This window comes from Rissa tridactyla, chromosome 5 (assembly GCF_028500815.1).
Source record: "Rissa tridactyla isolate bRisTri1 chromosome 5, bRisTri1.patW.cur.20221130, whole genome shotgun sequence".
Lineage (NCBI taxonomy): Eukaryota > Metazoa > Chordata > Aves > Charadriiformes > Laridae > Rissa > Rissa tridactyla.
This window is the reverse complement of record NC_071470.1, coordinates 63763199-63781326: the sequence shown is the minus strand read 5'-3', so window position 1 is coordinate 63781326 and position 18128 is coordinate 63763199. Positions and strand designations below refer to the sequence as shown.

The 18128-nt window shown below is 42.2% G+C and overlaps 1 protein-coding gene across 4 annotated transcripts in view; it reads right to left on the bottom strand.

Moving 5' to 3' along the window:
• Positions 1 to 18128, bottom strand: part of AFF1 (ALF transcription elongation factor 1) — a 96576-nt gene that overhangs the window by 33370 nt on the left and 45078 nt on the right. The gene's annotated exons all lie outside the window — the stretch shown is intronic.

Here is an 18128-nt window from a genome sequence, read left to right as displayed (position 1 = left end):
GATTCCCCTTGTTTCATGACTTGCATTCTTCTATGCACTGATGTGGATTCAGCAGAAAAAGAAGTCAGTATAAAGCCCTAAGCATGTAGAAGGCAAAGAAGAGGTGGTTTTAAGTGGAAGAATCGTGCATCAGGTCCTTGAATGCCAGCTCTTGGACTCATAGGAATATCAATAGCCATTAAAAAAATAGAAAAGCAACACAATTGTAATTTGTGCAGTTCAAAATAAAACCTTGAATGTACCGCTGGGTAGGAGCAACATGGTGATTTCTGGAAAACCTACAGATGACCTGGATGTAGATCGAGGGATTGCCCTTGCACCTCTCCCAACTGTTTCGCTGGAGCCCGGGCAGTGACCAGCACATGCCCACCTTGCAGGGGCCAGAGCTTCCCAGAGTAAGTGTGGTGAGGGCTTCTGAAGGGAGGCCAGCTCCCTGGTGGTGCCCCGGCACTCCACCAACGACACCTGAAAAGGACCAGTAAACAGCCGTAGAGGCACATACAGCTGCCTTCAACCAGGCTTGTGAGCCTAGGCATGACAAAGCTCTGGGAAAGAGTACAAAGCAATGCTAGTATTTGCCAGTTATATACCAAACAGCAGACATTGCAGCCTGTGCAGACACATAAATCTGCTTTTAATGTATCAGCAAAATCACCTAGTGGCTCCCAGCAGGAGAGCCCCCTGCACAAAGGCAACACCATGTACAGGCAGTGTGGGTACTGCTGGGCGAGGGAGGGGTTGGGATGAGGGTAACTGTACAGCTAGGGCAAGTGGCGATGCCCCGTGACAGAGCCCACCTGCCCCATGCCCGGGCTGTGCGTGGTGGGAGAAGATGCAGTAGCAGTGTCCCTCCTTCCCACGCCCACTGCAGCACTAGGTGCCGGGGATGCTCCGCAGTGGGGCTTGTGCTGCTTCCACACACTGACCCATCACCTGGTCATGGGAAACACCACTTCACTTCAAGAAATCGGCTTCTCATCTACTAGCACGGTATGTGTTTTGAAAGTACCTATCATTTACACATACTTTACTAACTGATATCATTAAAGGAAACTGAAATGAAAAACAACCAAAGAGCTAAGTAGTTATAATGAGCAAAATGCATCCAAGACCAGCTTCTTGTCTATCAAAAACAGATTCAATGGAAACATCCAGCGATCAGTGTAATTGCTGAAAGGGAAAGGCCAGGAAGATGTTCCTCATGTTAAAGGAAGAGGGCAGTGAGCTACGGTGCCCAATCAGAATCACCTTCCACAGAACAAGGTAAATAGCAAAGCAAGCAAACATTTTAATGATGTAAAAAAGCATCATCCTTAGCACTCTCACAGAAAGGTCACTCATCTGTTTCCCATATGCTGCACTATTTGCATTGGAGGGACAAGAGATGAGGAATCTCTTTTCCCTGCAACCTCATTTGTCTGTGTCTACACAGAGCTCTCACCAAGGTAGTGCTCATTTGGCAAAGATTTGACTTTTCAGAAAATCATGCACAGATAGCTGCTTCTGACCTTACTCACCTTGAGACAAACAGAAGCTGAGGCACAGCCAGGTAAGTCACACAAATGAAAGCAAGGGGCTGGGATCTAGCAAGGCTTGTAGAAGCGCCTCACAGCAGGCAGGAGGACAGGAGAGGGAGAGCAAACAGTAGGGAACTTCTACCACATAGCAAGAGATCAGGATGTTCGGAACTCATGGTGCCAAAAAGGGATCCATCTTTTCCTCTTTTTCTTCCCAGTAAGCTTAACCTGGTAGCTCAACCGCCTGATTTTACTTCTTGATTTAATAAGTGGCAAACAGCAGGCACAGGAACTTGCATCTTGCTGTACAGAAAAGCAGCATTCAACTAGCAGATTGCTTCAGAAAGCTCCTGAGATATCCTACGAGAGCACCACAGTAAAAGCCCTTCCCACAAAACAGATAAGGAACAAAGATCCTGCCTGGACAAAGTATTCAAAACTCTCTACAATGGATTGATTGCAACAAATCAAAATCAGTTTGCTTCTCCCATTCCAGAAACTTAAGTTTTACGAGGTGATAACAGAAGTGGAATTCAATTAACCTGAGAATCAGAGAATATCTGCCAACAGCCAGACTGGACCTCTCTTATCCTTGCCAAACAACTCATACCTGTCCCTGAATTTCTTTCAGGTAAGCCTGAAGAGGCTTTGAAATTGATACAGGTTTACACACAATGAGTATTTATAGTGCAATTGTCAGGAGGATTTATAGTAACTCCAAAGGGCACTATTCAGTAACTGCCTGCTGCTCTTCACAGGTCCAGTGGCTTAGCAGAAACCACTTACTTCTTCATGGTGCAGAATTTAAAGGAAAGCGAACACACAACACTGAACAAGCACTGCAGAGGTCTGCACTGGCAGCACAAGGACCTCTATTTTTTTAATTATTTTTTTTTAAGACACAAGGTTTAAGTACCTGCCCCCATAACATCCTGTGTTCCGTATCTCCAGAGCTGCATGTATCAGGGATGCTCAGGACTGCTTTAGTCTTTGGCTAGCAGATGACTCCCAGAGCCACTAAGTCAGGACATGCTAGGAAGCCCATGCCCCTGCTGGAGACTCTCACTGAAGAGCATGGGTTTTCAGGCATCTTTAATTTCTGTTCTGCTATCCTGCTGCACCCTAAGACCAAAAAAACCGAACACTTCACCAGCAGTAAAAGGTGCAACGGGCAAACAAAACTGCTAGCCACAAATGGACTTGCAACACTCATATCAAATACACGGTGAAACATTTGCTCTAGAGATTAAAATCACAGACTGTTCAGCACATGCACAGAAAATTTGTTTTCAGTGCCAAAACCACAACAGAACTGGTCAGAGCCATTTGACTGCACCAGTGAACACTCCTGTCTCCCGGGTAGGTCTGTGACTATCATTTCTACTGCAAGTTTGCAGCCTGTCACAGTCCTGTCACTGTGCCCCAAACCCGCTGGCCCTGGAGAGGGCAGGCATGCACCCTTCCACTCCCTCCCAGCTGCAGTGATGCCTCATCTTTTACGAAGCTAAGCATCCAGCACCTGAAGGAGCTGGGCTTTTCTGCACGCTGAGTAATTTTTTGCCCCTTGCCTCCCTGTCCTTTTTTTTTGTTTCCCTTCAAGTCACATCTCAAGTGTATTTCAGCCTGTAAACTACCATTAAACCACAACTACCACCCAGCAGCAAGGGCCGTCCTTGCCAGTTTTGAGAGAAGAGTTTAGTGAAAAGCAGAGATACAATGTTGCCCAAAGAAGAGTTAAAAAGCCATAAAGCCACAGAAACCACTGAAATTAGATCAGCTCCGCTGAGGACTGTGGGTGTAGGAGATCAAATATTACATGTTGCTGTCTATCCCTACTAAGAGTTTTACAGCCTTTACAGGGAGCACTGTATCGTACTTCCCACAGACAACTGGATTTAAGCCCTGTGCGTATTTGCTGGCTGACACTGACACCTGCACAATCTCCAGCTAGGATTTCCTCATGCCCCATTCATACTCACTGTCAGTTTGGGAATGATGGTGACGCCGCCAAGTGCCACTTACAAAACATTTTGATGGCCGATGTCAAGCGCAATCACAGGACATCTAGAACCATTGGGTCACTGTCTTTTTGTTTTGGTTTTGCTTTTTAATGCCAATGTTCCCACCCAAACTGATGCTGCACTTCAGTAACAGGCACTCCTCTCAGCAATATAACTAATTTATGTTCCAAAAAGTCTGGTTTTGGTCAAGCGAAGGCCCAACTCCCAGTGATCTCACAGCCTCCACAAAGGTCTTCAGGGCAGCATGCTTCTCCATTTACCATCTCCTCTAGCAGAAGGCACCACCAGAGCCAGCTGCCCGTGTCCAGCTGCAAGTGGGTATTCACATCTGACCCAAGACTCCAGCCCAGTTCCTCTACTGATGTAGGTCCACAGACTTTGGAGAGGTTAAATAAATGGATGTAACTTGGAAAGAAATCTTGTTCAGAAAGACAGGAAACTACTTTAAGAGAGCAGGCTGAATAAACTGCCACCTTTGTAATTTGCAGTTCTTACCCACAAAAATCCCAGGGAACAGCTAGACACAGACTGTGTGACATGGTTCATGCCTGTTATGCGACTGATCATTTAAGGGACAAATTTAAAATTATACTCATATGATAACATATGATGGGAGCAGAATCTGGACTTATGAATTTCCATCATAAGTTTTGCAAGGCTAATTTAATAGATGACTTCCTTACTTGCAAGCTTAAAAAGCAAAGAGAAATGTTTAAAAAGGTCATCAAGACAAAACCAAGTATCTTTTGATGAGGATTCAAAAACTTAATTGGCATAACAGACATTTCACAATGTCAAGGATACGTTTGGTTTTAAGGTTTTTGGAACAAAAAGCTGGATAAACACAAAGCCAAAGCCATTAAATAAGTTTTGACTACAGAGACTACCGTTAATATGACTTTAAGCCTCTCTCAGTTACTAAAGAACAAGCAACATGCTCTTAAAATGGTGAGACACTGCCACATTCTCTTCTTTTTAGAATTTTTGCAATATATACACTTTTCCAATTCACCAATCTGCACAACTGGATCATGAAGGCCAAGTAATATTTTGCAAAGACATATCATCTCAAGGTTAACGAAAGACAGTGCTACACGGTAACATGCCTGAAGTACTGTTAAGTATAGCTGGAGCTGTCTGAAAAGGACTTTACTCAAACCTTTTGGTTCAACGTAACTTCAACACAATAGCTCAGACTAGCATGACCTAAATTCCACATCCACTCTCTCCCCTCGGTAGCCGCACAAAGTCACCCACTTCCTTTTTACTCACTACTAGTGACCTCAGCCAACACGAAATCTCTATGCAGATACCTGTGAAAGTTTAAATAAAATAAAAAAAAGAGGTACCATATATTTTCAGGGGTTGGGGAGGGCGTGTTGTTGTTTTGTTTTGATTTTTTTTTTTTTTGACAAATAAGTTACACGCTTTCATTTAGCACCTACTGTAGATACAACAATTTGGAAACCTCTGGTATATGCAAATGTATTGCCCAAAAAATGAAGTTGGTAAGGACACGCAATTCCATCATTTCAGACAGCACTGCTATACTTGTTTACCTTCTGGGAAAACGCAGTTGAGGAAGTTACTTCAGAGAGATTAATTGATTAATTCCTACAGACTCCAGCAGCTCCCTCTCTGCTCACTTACATGCACACAGCAGAACATAATAATGTATCCAGAAAGCCAATGTATGGTTACAGAAAGCAAAAATGTATATAAATCCCACATGCTTGGGTGATAAATTTTAATGCAGTTTCTTTACCAGAGTAATAAAGACACTAATGCTTTCACTCTATCAGAGCATAAACAACTCAGCAACCTGCTGGAATTACCATCTACGTAACCTACTGCTGCTCACCAGATAAAGAGTATTTGCTCTATAGCATTATGCTTTCCGTGAGAAGCTAAATGTTTGTCTCCTGTACCATAGTGCATTCAATCACATGAAAAGCAGCTTTCCTTATGCTAAAGGAGGTGAAAAGCAGCAGAATCAACAGAAATTCGGCTGGGAAAGATTTTGTGTCATCCCCTCCCCATACGTATTAGGGTAGCACATGATCTACTGATTTGACTATGGGATGGGATTTACCATTGCCCATTAAAAGTCAAAAAAGGATTAAGTATTACTTTGATCCTCAGCTGAAAAGCACTTCAGGATTGGGGCCAATATAATTTCAAGCATCTACACAAACATAAGAAGCCCTAGAAGTTATATGAGGAACTAGTCTGCCTTTACTACAACAGGCTTGCAAAAACGCACAGCTGCACATACCCACAAAATAAGAGAGGGAGCTCTTAATTTAGAAAACAATTTAAAATCTGCACAGGCATTCAATTCAGGCTGCATAGTAACTGTGTGACAAAACTCCCAGAAATACCTCCAAGTCCTCTCTTCATGAGCAATTCCAAAAATCCACTCACTGTCATGAGCAGAAAGCTCTGCTCGTGCCCCAAGCCTGAAGAGAGATGAACAAGGAAATCAGGGGAATAAGAATCACCCAAACCCAGACTAAACTGCTTGAGACACCACCTGGTACACAAACGAGACTCCCCACTGGCCATGATAATATGTGGGCCAGACACCCAACCATCGGCCAGAAGCAGTGAGGTGCCCCAACCAGGGAGTAACAGAAGAAAGGGACAGCACCAACCCTCCTGGCGCTGCACTCTCTTCCTGCTGACACAGTTACACCCGCTAGACTGTCACAGCGGGAGGGACCATCAGCCTGCTCCAAAGTCTCAGTGCATGGCTAGAGGGGAAAGGGGAAAATGAGAGAGACGTTGAAAGGGTCCTCACAAAAGCCCAGCTTTCTCCTCTCTGGCACAACGCAGTCAACACTGGCCAAAGCTGGGATGCTGAGAAACTGGGCATCTTTTTAAAAATAATGTTTTGCCATTGATAGTAAAGGAATAAGCAGTGCTTTTTTTAGTAATGAAGACGGGGTTGAAGAGATTTTAAGGTTGATTCTTTTTTTAAAAGGTATTCTGTTAAAAATTACAGCACACATTTTTATCCCACTCTGCTGTATGTGCCAAATGGAGCTCTTACACATATAAGTGGGGGGTTGAAGCTTCCTCCCTGTTTTTTAAATAGCTTGCCTCGTCAGGAGGCTGTGACAGAATAGTTTCAAGCAGGCTGTCAAAAAAATCATCTCCAAGAGAGAGGTGGCCACGCATTATTTCAGAAGTCACCAAGTGGCACCGCTGAGATGGGTAGACTCAAAGAAGGCCAGCGGCGGTAACAGCAAAAGATGTGCAAAGATGAGGACAGGAGGTCTGGAAGCAGATATTAACTGGAACGGATATGGGCTGCCTTTCAGGCAAGCATTAAGGTGTTGCGGACCTTTCTGTTCCTTCTCATCTCAGTAATTTCCAACACAACTGCTTGCTTCTGCTTATTTGCATGCCTCTACTGTCACAGCCCATTTAGAGCTGCCTCTCTAACACACTGCGCACAAACAACCCCCGTGCTCCTCTGCCTCCTTCATCTCAGGTGAAACTGGTGCCTGCAGATACCCAGGCACCAGCTACAGCATGCGTGCATTTCATATGCTGCCTGGTTACTCCTCCTAATCAAAATGGATTTGCAATGTGTGTGTGTAGCTCAAGTATGCCAGCTATTGCTCTTTGCCCGATTTCAGTCTAAACTATTATCACAGAGAAAACCCACGTGAGCAGTACAGCAAGGATGAGAAAAGCCAATTACGAGTTCCATGCCCTTCATTGTGTTGTTGTCAGTTTTCTTTGTTTCCTAATGAGAGTTTTGCCACACAACTATTAGCAGAGAAGATCACCAGTTCACGCTAAAAAAAGTTCACATTTACAGCTGCTTCCCATTTAATACTACATTTTAATATAAATATTTAGTTTTAAATTTATTTTTTCATGTCAACTGCACAGGATTTGCCACTTGAATACAATGAAGATCACAAAACTGCATACGGGTGAAGGGTTAGTTTGAATAAAACAAGCAGCACAAAATCAGACCAAAACCTAAGATCTTGTCCTCGCTTCACCCATACATGCTTAACCAGCTCAGAGCAGGAGGAGATCTTGCATATTAGATGTACTCTCCTACTCATGCACAAGTCACACTAGGGATAACACGTTAACTCATTCTTCAAAGCAACTTTCCACCTGCATTTCCATGTAGTTAAAAATCTGCCCTCTCGATACTACAGATAGATGCAAGATGCACACGCACAGAGTACATGTTTCCAAAATGACACAGACAACAAAAGATACAATACGTATTTTAACCAAGCCTCTACTAATCTTGATTATGGATGCAATAATGTTCTGCTCTGTATTGAAAAAGGCTGCCAAAATTTGAAGCTCGCATTACCTTGCTGATCAAAACAAACACAAACACATAGATTCATAAAGGTTTTCACACACTATCTTGAGGAACACCGGACAACAAGCAGATTCTCTGCCAAGGATGTTTAAATGTTCCATATCACAAAAGAGGTTAAAATACATCTATGACACAGAGAGGGCCAATGATCTGAAGCCTGGCTTACTCCATACACCTTTTTTTAGAGGATGTGGTGACAAAGCTGCTTTCAGGAAAAGCTGAAGCAACAACTTGTTATCTATTCAGGAGAGCATTTATCAGAACAAGTATGAAGGCTGTGTGAATACATTTATGATTAAAATAATTTCTAGACAGACAGGCACCACCCTGCAAGCAAACTATCAGCATGGGTGGCCATTAAGCATGTTTTTAAGAGATGTTTATATTTTGCTGCAGACACAGGGCACTTGTTAAACACATCTCTCTCTTTCACACGTTCACTGATCCCCAAAATCATGGGGAACCCTTTCTTAAGACGGCAAACAAAAAGGTTTTCCAATGCAACAAGCTACAGGTTTATTTTGCAGATAGACAGGTTCCCTAACAATCCTTCAAGCAGTATCCACTTGATTGAAGAAAATTTTCTTACCATGAATAACAATTGTTAAGATATGCTTAAAAAAAAAGGGGGGGGGAAGGAGGGGATCAGAAATGCAAACCAAGACTAATTAGATAGCAATGCTAACAACATTATCACGCGTGTAAGCTTTTTTATTCCTCTTCTATGACCTCAGCCAGCATTAAGCACGAACCTTACAGTAAACAATATTTGTTTTAGCAGTAATGAATCTCAGACAGAAGACACAAAAGGAAGTGCTATAAAGTAATCCCACCTAGTAACAGTAGCCTTGAGCGAAAAAAATCAACCCCGCAAGTCTCTGGGGCAGGTGAGGGAGTCAGCTGCCAGGGAGGAGAAGGGAAGACGAAGCAAAAATAATTTTGAAGCAGAAACAGCTCTGAGGCTCAAGGGTGAGGTTTGACAGCACAGGGAAGGCAACGAACCCCCCATGGCTGCCAGGACAAGTGGTTGCACGGTCCCTGGCCACATACACCACTCTGACGCCCTTCCCTTCCCTGTCACTGGCCTGAGCCTGCACTGAGACAGCCCAGGACCTAACCTGGCAGACAATCATCCCCTTTCTGTTGATTCATCTCCTTTGATCACCTGGCCACAGCACCAGATGAGTACCAGAATTGGTGCAGCCGAGGGGGAAGAAGAGTGCATTCCCACAAATGCTCAGCACACCTGGATGAAGCAAAGGTCTTAATTTTACACAGCTTCCAATGTTTGGTAAACCCTTTGGATCCAGAGCCAACCACCTACTGCCAAGTTATCTCCGGAAGCACGCTCCAGAAGCTTAACCTTGCTCCTATAGTGGTAAAACTCCCATGAACTGCAGTGGAAAAATTGTTACAATTCTTCGCATTTTACAAATCTGAAGAGCCTCTTATATTGCACCTGATACTTGCATGACTTGAAAAAAAAAATTAAAAACTTTATGAACTAAGTATTTCAGATTTTCAAAAGGCACAAAGAAAGCCTCCCATGCAATCAACATATGTTTAGCTACTAGCAAATTTCCTTTTCTCTAGAAAGCACACAACCAGGTAAGATTATGTTGTGACACTCCAATATTCTCACGTGCACTAACCTAGTCCAAGGCAGTGTTTTTGCCTCAGTACTCTGAACTACAGATCAGGTGTTTATTACTTGCTTGTAGCTAAACAGATTGGCTTTGAAGCACAGGACATGCTGGTGAAACTTATTAACCTCAACAGCTCTCTGGGGCATAAAACCACATTTTTGTTCCCAACCCCCAGGTTTTATCAGCATCCACCCCTTCTAATATAATGCAACATGTTCCGATCTGGCACCACCAACCACATAGGTGAACCTGATTTCACCTACCGAGGGAAAAACCAAACAGCTATTGTCTGCTACCATGCCAACCTTCCCTGACTGCAGGTGGTCTCCTTGGCTTGTAGAGCAACCTGAAGTCATAAGCAAATCTTGTGAACGTGTCGCTGATGGAGGATTGAGATCAGTAAAGAGCCCACACACAAGGAGCAGAGATTTTTAAGCCAGCTGGCTCCTCTTCACAGTGCTGCGGGGCTGCAGAGCCCACAGTGCTGGGAACAGTACAGAATGAGCCCTGGGCACTCCACAGGGCTTCACTAACCACAGCTCGGGGTGGCAGCATCCCAGCTGCACAGCAAGTCGCTCTGTCGGGCAGGCGGCAAAGCAATCTGCGGGGAAGGCACAGACCATGCTCTCCGGACAGCAGAGGAGTTTCTCTACCGCATTCCTGCGCCATCTGTAACGCTGGGGGGAGCAGCAGGAGAAACCAACCGAAAGGGCACATGGTTAACCCAAAACACGCATATGTACAAATCAAAATGATACACCTGCACTTGTAAACGTGGCTTTTTGCAAAAACATATAAAAGGAAAACATCACTATCACAGCTGCTGCAGTAAAAAAGACCCCTACAAACCACAGGAGAACTGACTATGCAGGGTGCCGTGGTTTAACACCAGCCAGCAGCGAGAACCACACAGCTGCTCGCTCGCTCACTCCCCCAAGTTGAGATGGGAGAGAGAATCAGAAGAGTAGATGGCGGGGGAAGACTCATGGCTTGAGATAAATATAGTTTAACAGGTAAAGCAAAAGTCACGCATGCAAGCAAAGCAAAACAAGGAATTCATTCACTGCTTCCCATGAGCAGGGAGGTATTCAGCCATCTCCAGGAAAGCAGGGCTCCATGACACGAAATGGTTACTTGGGAAGATAAACACTATCACTCCCAAGGTGCCCCCTTCCTCCTCCTTCATCCAGCTTTGTACAGTGCGCATGACATCAGTTAGGGACAATTGTCTCAGCTGTGTCCCCTCCCAACTTCTTGTGCCCTCCCAGCCTGCCTGCTGGCAGGGTGGTATGAGGAACAGAAAAGGCTTACCAACAACTAAAAACACCAGTGCCCTATCAAAAGTATTTCTAATCCCAAATCTAAACCACAGCACTATACCAGCTGCTAATAAAAAGTTAACCCTATCTCAATTGAAACGACGACACCGGGGAAACAGCAACACTGACAAAGAGCAAATGAAAGCAGCAAAACTGCATAAAATAAGAGAGAGGTGCACACAGGTAGTTAATACAAGATTTTTAGAATTTCTTTCAGGTTCAGGAATTGTTTGGGGTTTTTGTTTGATTTTTTCTTTTTTAAAGTTCATACAAAAAATGTTAGCATTTTTTAAAAGGAAAAATATGGAATTTGAGCTAAAATGTACTGAGATGAGTAAATTTTTGCACTGTTGCCTGTGAGCTTTGGATTAAGTTAGTAACAAATCAGATAAAAGAGTGTGCAAAGACTTCGAAACAAGCTGCATTTTTAAGGATCAGACCATGCCTTCCCTGACTTCAGTGTGGGAATACTTTCATACATTTAGGTATACATTTACGTACAAGGAAACTCGGTGCTATTTTTGTATTAAGTTCAAAAACATTTATTTCAGAAACTTCAAATAAAACGGGACTTTCATTATCTTGTCACGAAATCTTTGTTGATATAATTCATTTAAAATCTCAAAATATACAGAGCTAAATAAATCCTTAATGACTGGCTTCATAAATTATAGCTACAGATTTTAAAGGCCATTTTGTTATGCAGAATATTGCCTAAGGTAATAAGGTTACTACTGTAAAATAATGTACAGATACTATTTGGCAGCAAAGTCCCTGTAACAGCAGCTTGAGCTGTTCTAGGAAATTCAGGAAGCTGCTGTCAGAGAACAACAAACCCGTGTGAAGGGCAGGCAATTTTCTTAGCAGGTTGCCTAAGACTAGGATTAATTTTCACAGGAGGTAAAAAATTACCCCAAAACACATTATTTTTAGCACAGAAGAAGAAAGCTCACCTCATTTCAATGAAAACATGACAACCACAACAAAAAAGACACAAGAAGGTAGAAGAGAGAGGGACAAAAAGAGGAAATGAAACACAAAGAAAACTGAAATAGAAAATCAATTTTATAAAAACCTTGTTATCAAACTGTCTTTATGGAAAGAGAAGAAATTTGCTTCTAGTGGAGTCCTAACAAGGCACTGCACACCGCAGCAGCTGTAAAAAAAAATATACATGTTTGGGGATGGACTTGTTCAAGTTTTCTTCTAGCTTCAGGTAGCCAGTTGGGTGGGTTTAGCAATGAAGGATGATCAGAAACGAGCACCCTATGTCTCCCCTCTCACCAATTTAGCTCTTGAACGTAATAGAGAGAGACTGGAATAATTCCAGCAAATCCAAAGAAAGCTACAGTAGATCTGCTTGCCACTGCTTACAACATTAAGTTTCACTTCTATATTTCATGAAAAACAAAAACAATGTTATACTTTTTGCTTTATGCACACTAAAACAACGCTGAGGAACCACAGAGATGTACAGATGGGCTCTGCCTCATTCAGCAAGACAAAAATCTACAAAATTACATTATAAGTGCATTTGTTTTCACATTTGTGTTTATGCTGCTTGCTTGTTTTTGACACACAAGACTTCATCATAGATTATAAATCAAATCCACCAGTCTCAAAGTCCACAGGAGCCTTCTAAAATAATTTCTCTGGGTGCTATTTCAGGTCCTCTGTGGGCACCAGTGTTTAACCAGCAGTTTGCATGTAGCCAAGTCCCCTGTGGACAGTTTCACAAGTGCACTTAACCCATTCGAGTCCACTCCTCTCCTTTCTAAGGCAACACCGAAGTTATTACACTGAAACAATGCCCCACCACCAGGCATTCTCCTGCTTCTGCCCCAATGTCAACCCAGCAGCCCAGCTCACAAGAGAAGACAGCAGCTCCAGCCTGCGAGCGGCCTCACTGCAGGTTTGAAAACAAATCAAACTATTTCCATGAACTTCTATTCTTGCTTTCTTCAGCTGACACTGAATGATCCTGGCAATTTAAGCATTTTACATGAAAATGCTCAGTAAACAATGGTTGTACTGTCATGTTCCTGCGCGGGCCCCTGGAGGTAATAAAACATTCTTTAAAGATTTTACACGCTTTTCTAACTTTGAGATGGATTATTTTGTTCAACCTAAAAATAAATGCATGGGCCTCCTTCTTGTGTTCAAACAGCATAAGAAAAAAAAAAAAAAATCGCTATTTTGTCTTCCTTTGTCTGAAGGAGCAAAAGGTTTTGTGTTCTGGGGGAATGGGCTGTTGATATGTTTTAATAAAGGATTCTTTAACAATCCCAAGTTGCTGAAAGCAATTCATGCATCTCTTCTTAGCCTTCATCTAATAATAATATAATTGAAATCCAAACAAACTGAACATGAAAATTAAGTGCAGCAGCATCTGCATAGAGCCATGTAGACCAGAACTCCAGCCAAGGCTGATGATTTCACCAGTAAATTGCTCTACATAAAGAGCCTTTGCAGAAAAGCACTTCCCCATTGTAACTACCATCTGTATAGTACCTGTCAATAATCCGATTTTGACCCCTTGATGCTGCAAAACTTTCTTACCTACTGTCCCCTTAAAGTCTCTCCAGTAAATAATTTTTAATTAATATAAATTCTGTTCCCTTAGATCTGAGCTGAGCATAGCTACTTTTTTTTTTTTTAAATAAAATTTGTGCACTAAGATACTTATTAACAATATGAGTACAAAGGATGCACTTTGGTTCTCAAATCAACTGCTTTAACCAAAAAAAATCTAGCAACATTTGAAAAGCTACACATGCTTCCCAAACTTCCACTCTTTCCCATCCCATTCTTGACTACTACTGTATATCTTACGGACCCTCAGTGACAGTATCACAAAACCCTGGGTATTCATATTGGAAGTAACTTGGAATCACATAGGAAGTAGAGTCTTCAAGTAGGGTGACTTTTGATCTCAACCATAAGTTTGGCAATAGTATGGTTTCCCTTCCATGGAAACAGTAATGTAATAGACATTATATTATTACAGCTAGTGTACTTCATTCCCAAATCCCCTAATGTGAGCTTGAGAAATTGTTTGATGATAAATCCTGATCTTCATTTGAGTTCAACAAAAAGATAATAAAACAGTAACTACATTTGTTAAGACCATAAAGAAAACTGGGGGTTTTAGTGGTGAGAGGTGTCCTGTAGTTCTGGGCATCACTTCAGATAATTAACTGCTGCTATCTCTCAGAAGATTTTTTCCCATTTCCTAACATCACTTCCCCCTTGGAAAACAAGCTGAGTTAGATTTATGATGGCAGTGGAGACACTTGGTGCACTTCCCCTTAACGACTCAGTAAACAAGACTTGGAGATACAGGCTCTTGCACTGTTTTAATACTTAATAGGACTGCTTTTCTGAACCCTTTTACTTGTCCATCTATTTTGAAGAGCAGTACCCCATGCCACCTCTCTGCATTGCCACCACTGCAAATAAAAATTTAGAAAACAAAGGAACTGAAGAGGCAGGCTAGAGCCTGGAGCAGCATCACCAGTCCCAGGCCCGCACCCAGCACAGCTCTGTGCTGTTGCCTGCGACAGACCACACAACTTGGAGGGGAGCTTGAAGGCATCAGCCACCGGCACTGGTGCCTCAACAGAGAAGGCAAGTGGGACGGAAGGAAATAAAGGGATGCTTGTTATTGAGTTCAAGGATAGTATTCCCAAAGGAAAAGAAGAAGTAAAGCTGTGTGTTTAGAAGACATGAGTTTTATCTCTCTCCTTAAGAAAGAAAACTTTTTAACTGAGAAAGAGCCTAGGTGCTATTTTTAAACCTTAACAGAAATTTAAGAAACATTTTTAAATGCTTCCAAACCAAGGAATTTTACCTATGGGTAAAAAAAAATAGCAGGATATCTTTTTGCTTGTAAGGGCAACTTTCGCCATTGTTTTACAACTGACCCAAATGCAAACAGATTACTTCTAGATTTGATGTTTTGGGGTTGGGACAGCAAAGTGCCTTACTATTATTACTAACTCATGTATACACAGATAAAATCTATCCTCCCTGAGATAAGTATTGAACAAGTGTCTTAGAAAGCTCCCCTATCTTGTCATAGAAGACTGGAAGCCACAGCAAGTCCTGTCCACCAGTTACCTTGTTGCCCTTTCTAGTATATAAAACCATCGGTTGAAGTAGCTTAACTTAAACTTTCAGCTGTAAAAGCAGTGTCCTAGGCTGACAAGGCCTGCTCCTAGGACACTATAATTATTACTCAACTGAACGAGCAAGCACACAGACACTTTCATCCTCTCCTCAGCAGACACCTTTGTGCACTCAGCGCAAAGCCTGCAGCACACTCAGCTTGTTTACCAGGTGGATAAAGAGGCCAGGGCTGGACACAGCCTTCTAGGACCTGCTTTGCTCATGCTGTGCCCTGAAACAACTGGTCTACAATTAATATTTAAAATCTGTATGTAGAAGATACTTACCTCTGTTATGATTCAAAACATAATCTTCCTTAAAAGACATTGTTATCATCCCCTAAACTCTGCATTAAAGACCGCAGACGGTGTTTCTCAAGTTCCAGAAATTCTTTACGGCCAGGCTTATGCGCTGCAGAGCTGTCACATACAATTTTTATCTGCAGCTAAGTGAAGTGGGAGGTACTGAGCTTACGTATCTGGCTAGCATTTGAGAAGTGATCCCTCCCAGTCAGGTGTATTAGGAAGGCTACAGGCCATCAGCCCCCCAGACTCACGTAGCTGTCAGAAAACAGAGTGATGCTAAGAGAACAGGAGAGGGTCAGTTCGCTGTTTCTTTCCTTGTCTGTCTAATCTGGAGGGAAGAAGTGGCTTTTTTGCTTATTTAACATACTGTCTGAATAGCTTATAATTAAAGTCCAACTAAGGGGAGACAGTTACAAGAATTACCAAGACACCAGCCAACCTCTGCCTAAGGAAAAGCTTTTCTGCATCTTTCCCTGAAGCAGCTTTTGGGGGCAGCAAACTGGAGAAGACTTAATTACTTGCGGCTCTTATTTACTACGGTCATTTTCAGATTTTCTGTATTACTGTTTCACTGCCTATGCTTTCCTTCGTACGTAATTGCTCATATGATGGCAATATCTGTGTAAAAAGTCCACGTGGACCAGTGGCAAAATACTCAAACCATTTAGAATAATTTAAGGATGTGAGCAGGCAGGTTAATAATCTGTAGTCATACAATGGATCGGGCTCAACACCTTTGTGTACTGCAATTTGTTCTTTATGTCCTCTCAGGCAAGGTCCCTACAACAGGATAGTTTCACATGCAATCCCCTGCATGTGAACATGCAACCTCCTGCAAGCTGGACAACAAGTGTTTCCTACAGAAAGGGACCACAGAAGGCTATGGGCTATAGGACTCTGAGGAAATGTCTAAGGAAAGGGCAGGACATACCCAAGGGATTACTGCTACCATAGCAAACAGAAAAATAAATACCACACTGCTTCTCTTCTTGCTTTCATTATGGAAACATGCGTACTATTACTGTGGTAACACAAATGTCGCATTATCAGAGAGGGGAAGGAACGGAGCTGACCCTGCTCTGCAGTACAGCAAACCAAGGGGGCAAGGGAAGTCAGCCTGTCCTCCGCATCGGTAAAGCGCAGATAGTATTCTTTCAGCCCATCCAGACAAGGATTAACAAAGCAAAACTGCAAACAGACAAGCAACATGACAGCCAAGACCACCTTTAGTAAAATGCTTGCTTCAAGTGAGAACATTCAGGCTGAAAATACGGCACCTTTCACCTTTAGCGAACAGATGGCGTCCAACCAAGTCTGAATTACAGCTTACTCTGAACAGCAATGAGCTGACAGGCTGATGAAAGAAACCAAAATATTCCTTGTATAAGGAGGAGTGAGTTGGCAGGATCCAAATATGACATGGCTTTGTCTCCTGGTACATGAATTCACCCTCCATCTTCCAAAACCTACAGCATTCATCATAAGCCACTGCTATTCAAAATGCAATGTGCACAACACATATTTAAAAAAACCCACAAACCTAGTGACTTATGTAATCTTAAAAATAAAATACTACAAGCTTTAAAAAAAAAAACATATATCACAGTATTAATAAGGAATCATTCCACACATTGTTTATTTTACAATAGACATGTAAAATGTGCAGTCACCCTGCCAGTGTTTTCATTCTAGAGACACACAAAAATACTTGTAAACACATGCAGTAGTTAGCCTTAAAAATCATGGTGAAGCACTCACTTAAAATTTTCTCCATTTCTGTGGGTTTGAACTCTAAAGTTTAGGAATTTCTCCCTTTGGGGATGCTTTTTTATTCAATTCAATAATGCATTAAAACAAATATTTGAATTTAGATTCTGATTCAAGAGGAATCAATTCTCTCAAAATTCTGCTAATACAGAAACAATTTTCTCAAGATCCCAAGAAAAAGTAAGTATTTCTACATTGTCGCTATTCTTTCTGAATTCAAGCAGTGAAAGAGGAAGAGAGATCTGAAAACTTTAAGTTGTCTGGGTTTTTTTTTAACGGACACATTTTTCTTTTGACTTAATGAAGCTAAATATTTCTGACTATGGCATAATCTAAACTATACAGCTGTGTATTGAATAGCAATAGTTACTATTTATCTCAAAAGGAAGGTGCACATCTGGATAAGTTATGCAAACTGGCGTTTCTGTAAGTAACGTGAGTTTAGGTGAAGTTTGATTATTGGTTTTTTTTTACTAATATCAAACGTGACTAACTGGTTAAAAATTAGCCCACAAGGCCAGTACTATTGAGATCTATTTCCTTAGCAGTCAAGGCAAACATCACATTTGTTTCTTCCTCCTTTTGATTCAAGCAAAGCTCCATCTTAAGCATTGTCAGAAAGGCCAAAGTGATTAGATTCAGTATCCCAGAGAAGCAGGACTCACAGAAAGCAGCAATGCCTTTTATTAGATGAAGGTAGCTGTGGGGAAGAGAGGAGGTAGAGGACACTTTCCAGCACCAAGCCCTTGCCAGGTCTGAAACAAACATGTCATGTCCAGGCAGTTGCAGTTTGTTTTCCATGTGGTTGGGTATATGCAAAGGCAGCTGGGCTGACAGCAGAGCCTCTCTGGGAAATGCACCCGGACCTTTTGCTCGGAGCAGGATGGACTGCCAAGATTGTGCCTCAAACTATTTGCTACATCTGACTGCATGCAAAAAGAGCACCTCAATGCCTAATGACATTTATGAACTGTTTGACCAACTGAACAATTTGGCAAGAAAATGTAACACCGCTAATGCAGTTTA